The following is a 5,159-nucleotide window of genomic DNA, read 5'->3' as shown; positions in this document are numbered from 1 at the left end:
TATATATATATACACACACACATACATATACATATATATATATATATATATATATATCTGTTATCAAGGACCTTTCCAAAGCACTAAGTAACAAGGATATCAGTTTAATGACAAAGGTGCACTTGATCCAAGCTATGATATTTTCAATTGTTTCCTATGCATCTGGAAGTTAGACAATGGATAAGGAAGACTGAAAGAAAATCGATGCCTTTATATTGTGGTGCTAGTGAAGAGTACTTATCCCATGGACAAACACGTCTCTCTGGGAGGAAGTGCATCCAGGTTGCTCCTCAGAGGCAAGGATGATGACTTTACATACTTTGGGCGTGTTACCAGGAGAGGCTTGTTATGTATCATCAAGTCACTGACCCATTGCAGACCCTCCAGTGGATTTTCAAAGGTTGTAAATAGCATGGGAGGAGATTGCCCATCTTTCTCCTGCAGAGCAGCTGATGGATTATGTGTCTTCTGGTTTGCAGCACAGCTCCTGATCGTTATGCTACCAGAGAAGATGCTAGTCTTTAGAAAAAGATATTCTGCTGGAAAAAGTAGAGGGTAGTGAAAGAAAGGAAGACCCTCAAGGAGATGAATTGACGCTGACTGTAACAAAGAGCTCAAGCATATCAGAGACTCTGTGGATGGCACAGAATAAGGTAAAGTTTTGATCAATTAGACATATGGTTATTATGAGTTGTGGTTGACTCAAAGGCACAACAACATGCTTATGCAAACATTACCTGATTTCACTGTATATACAAACAGACCACCAATCACACAGACAGAGGCAAAGGAGGCGTGGAAACAGTGTAGGCTTTACAGACCGCTAGCTTTGCTGCCTGTGAAGAAAAGCACTGCTGTGGGGCCACTGAGTCTAAGTGCCATTAACTCCACAAGGGGAAAAAGTCCCCACTACAAACTGTACAAAACTGATTCCCATGAGATCAGACAGACTACACATTCCCTTATCTATTTCTGTTGAGTCAAACACCAATCAAACCATCCAGGGTTCTTGCAGCTCTACTACAAGGGCTATTATTCTACTGCAATGGCCACACAGAATCCACAAGCAGCACTGACACTCATGAGGTTTCTTCTTGTTGTTAGGTGCCAGTGAATCAAGTATGATTCACAATGACCTTATGAATAACAGATCTGAACCCTGTCCTAACTTGTGCCATCCTCAAGGTCTCTGACATACTAGAACCCACTGCCACAGTCACTATGTAAATCCATCTAGTTGAGGGTATTCCTCTCTTTCACTGACCTTCCAAGCATTATGCCATTCTCCAAGGACTAGCCTCTTCTAGAAAAATGTTCTAAATATGTGAGATGAAGCTTTGTCTTCTTTGCCTCCAAGGAGTCTTCTGGCTGTACTTTCTCTAAGACATATCTGGTTGTTCTTTTGGCAGAACATGGGATATTTAGTACTCTCCTCAAACATCTCAACTCAAAGGCATCTTTTCTTCTTCTTCCTTATTAATTGTCCAGCTCTTAAATGCATAGCAAATGTTGGAAAAGACAATGGCCTGAGTTAGGCACAACTTAGTCCTCAAACTGACATCACTGTTTCTCAAAAATTTGGAGAGATCCCTGACAGCAGATTTTCGCAGTGCAATGTGTCTTCTGATTTCTTTTCTTCTTTTCTGTCCTGATTTCTTGACTGCTGGTACCAAGTATGTTTATTGTGGATCCAAGTAAGGTGAAATAATTGACAACTTGAACTTTTCTCCACCTAGCATGATGTTGTGCCTATCAGTCCAGCAGTAAGAATATTTTTTTTCTTTAGGTTGAGGTTCAAACCATATTGAAGGCTGTATTCTTTGTTCCTCTGCAGCAAGCGCTTCAAGTGCTACTCACTTTCAGCAAGCAAGGTGTGTCACCTGCATAATGTATGTTTTGATGAGTCCTCCTCTGATCTTGATGTCACATTCTTCCAACCCTAAGTGCACACCTTTCTTAATTTTAAACTATGTAGTGTTACTTTACTCTGTTCACAAAATAGCCTCTTGGTCTAGGTATAGGGTTCACATGAGCACAATTAAGTGTTGTGGGATTCTCATTATTCTCAATATTAGCCATAATTGGTTATGATCCCACAGTCAAATGCCTTTGCAGAGTCAATAAAGAATGTCAGATAGACATTCTTCTGGTATTCTTTGATTTCAGCCAGGATCCACCTGACATTAGCAATGATATTCCTGGTTCCATGGGCTCTCTAAACCTACCTTGAACTTCTGACAGCTCTTTGTCTGTTTACTATTCTAGCTATTTTTTTTTTTATGGTAAGAAAAATTTATTACATTTAGAATTAGCCCGCTGGACTCAGTTTAGATGATCCCAATTTTGTTGGCAACATCCAAAGCATCATAATCAGGAGCAAGTCGAACATAGGCTTTCTTCTCTCCATCAGGCCTAATCAAAGTGTTGACCTTAGCCACATCAATATCATAGAGCTTCTTTACAGCTTGTTTAATTTGGTGCTTATTGGCCTTGACATCCACAATGAACACAAGTGTGTTGTTATCTTCTATCTTCTTCATAGCTGACTCAGTGGTCAGAGGAAATTTGATGATGGCATAGTGGTCAAGCTTGTTTCTCCTGGGAGGGCTCTTCCGGGGGTATTTGGGTTGCCATCGGAGTCTCAGCGTCTTAGGCCGCCGGAACGTGGGTGACATTCGGATCTTCTTTTTTTTTGGCTGTGGACACCCTTCAGGACTGCCTTCTGGGCCTTCAATGCCTTTGCTTTGGCTTCAGTTTTGGGAGGGGCAGGGGCTTCCTTCTTCGCTTTCGGCGCCATCTTCGTAGAAAGGGCTATTCTAGCTATTTTTTAATGCTCTTCTGCAATGTTTTGCTTGTATGTGATAGTAATGATGTGGTTTGATAATTTCCACATTCAATTGGTTCACCTTTCTTAGGAATGGAAACAAATATGGATCTCCTGCAGTCAGTCTGCAGGCAGCTGGAGTTTATTAAGGAAGCTAACAAGTTACAATTAAGGTAGGAAACAGGATCTAAATCTTGAATCTGGACAGCTTCTCAGGTATGTTCAGAGGTCACCTGTCCTTTAGCTTTTCAGTTTTGGGCCAGTGTTACAAAGCTCTCTCATTGTTTTGTTATGTGTCATCAAATAGACTATGACTCGTAGGACCCTATGAACAATGGCTCTGAATCATGCCCTATCCTGAGCCATCTTCATTGTCTCTGACACACCTAACTGCCACAGTCACTGTATTAATCCATCTCATCTAATGCACTGACCCTCTACCCTTCCAAGCATGACATTCCTCTTCAAGAACTGGTCCTTCCTAGCAAAATGCCCAAAGTATGTCAGATGGAGCTTTAAGATCCTTGCCTCCAAAGAGAAACCTGGTTTCACCCACTCCAGGAGGGACCAGTTCTCTTGGTCATAGCATATTCAATACTCTTATCCAGCATCACAACTCAAAGACATCAATTCTTCTTCTTTCATCCTGATTCATTGTCCAGCTCTCAGATGCACAGACAAGTAATTGAGAAGACCAAGGACTGGATCACTTTTACTTTAATCTCTAAACTGACATCATTGCTCTTTAGCACTCTATAATAGAGGTCAGTGATAGACTTTCCCGATGAAATTAATCTTTTTATTTCTTTGACTGCTCGTGCAAAAGGTGTTAACTGTGGATCCAAGCAAGCTAAAATTATTAACAATTTCAATCTTTCTCCATTTATCATGATGCTGCCTATTGGCCTGGTAGTGAGGATATCTGATTTCTTGATTCTTAGATGCAATCTATACTGAAGACCACAGTCCTTGATCTTCTGCAGCAAATGCTTCAAATCCTCCTCAGTTTGGGTTAGCAAGGCTGTGTCATCAGCATAACATTTTTAATGCTGCCAATTATGGTACAGCCCCACTCCGCAACCCTCCAGTAAACCTGTGCAAAGTTCTCTAGTTCCCTGGGTTGGCAGTTCCAGGTTAGCTCTGTCTTGTGTTAGCTTTTATTCTCCACCACTTCTGTTGCTTCAGTCTTAGTCTGTATCCATCTCTCAAAGAAAATCTGTCCCTCAAGCACACGTGCCGCACTACCCACTTCCTTCTTCACGGTAGAACAGTGCCCATCTTCTGCTACCAAAACTGCTCAAATTTATACCTGGAGAGAGGGCAAAATTGACCAATCTTCTCATTAATAGTGTATATACTTTACTTGCAGGTTCCCACCCAAAAGGTGCTATTCAGCCCACCCACATTACTATCATAGTGCCAGCCAGCCTCATGATGAAAGCAAAAGCCAATGCCTAAGAAAGTCATTTTGAGGCTGCCGCCACTGAGACCACCATGACAAATAGACTCACAGCCTTCCTCAAGAATGCCTGGGCCAGGGAGCCAGTGCTGGTCGTGTCCTTCACTAACGCGGGTCTCGCTGCAATTTTGCCCTCGTTAAGCCCCTACACCAAGTATGCCTCCGTGATCAATGAGATCACACCCTACAGCTACCCAGTGCCCCTCCGAGATGATGGGAACATGCCTGACGTGCCCAGCCACCCCTAGGACCCCAGGTCCCAGCCTGGAGTGGCTGAAGAAACTGTGAGCACCTCTGAGGATGCCACCCACCCCAGCCCCCAATAAAAACCTGAAAACAAAACAAAAAAGCCATTTTTGAACAGTCTACTGCACCACATGGTCAGATGCTGACTGAGTATGACAATGTCAGTAAGCTGAACAGCCAAACATCAGTTAATATTTGGATGTGTTACAAAAGTTTAGGTAGCGTACAGTATGTAAAAAAACATGCACTTAAAGACTTCCTGTATTTTAAGGCCTAAAAGACTTTGTCATTAAAAAAATGAGAGCCATACGAGAGCATACTTTAAACATAGCATAAAAATGAAAAACATGTTTTGTGGTTGTTGTATGCTAATCAAGATCCCATTGAGCATATTATTATTACATGTAATTTGAAATATATTATTGGACTTAAATGATTGATTACCAAACAATATGTCCCTCCCTCCCATGTACACATGGCAACGATTACTATAACTGCAACATCTCTTTCATTAAATGAATATAAATTGTTGTAATATACTAATAAGAAGGGGGGGGGAACCTAGGAGCTGGGAAATGTAGATCAAACAAAGCCAGTGACTATTATTTTTACTAGAATTTTATACAGAGA

The 5,159-nt window shown here is 41.5% G+C and overlaps 1 pseudogene; it reads left to right on the top strand.

The window, feature by feature from the left end:
• Nucleotides 1–4,318: 4,318 nt before the first annotated feature.
• On the top strand, nucleotides 4,319–4,571 carry LOC102843836 (annotated as a pseudogene).
• Nucleotides 4,572–5,159: the final 588 nt, after the last annotated feature.

This window comes from Elephantulus edwardii, unplaced genomic scaffold (genome assembly GCF_000299155.1).
Source record: "Elephantulus edwardii isolate Elephantulus edwardi_28Jun2011 unplaced genomic scaffold, EleEdw1.0 scaffold00132, whole genome shotgun sequence".
In the NCBI taxonomy this organism is placed as follows: Eukaryota; Metazoa; Chordata; class Mammalia; order Macroscelidea; family Macroscelididae; genus Elephantulus; species Elephantulus edwardii.
Note: the sequence above shows the minus strand (reverse complement) of the source record. Positions and strands in the feature narration are given on the sequence as shown.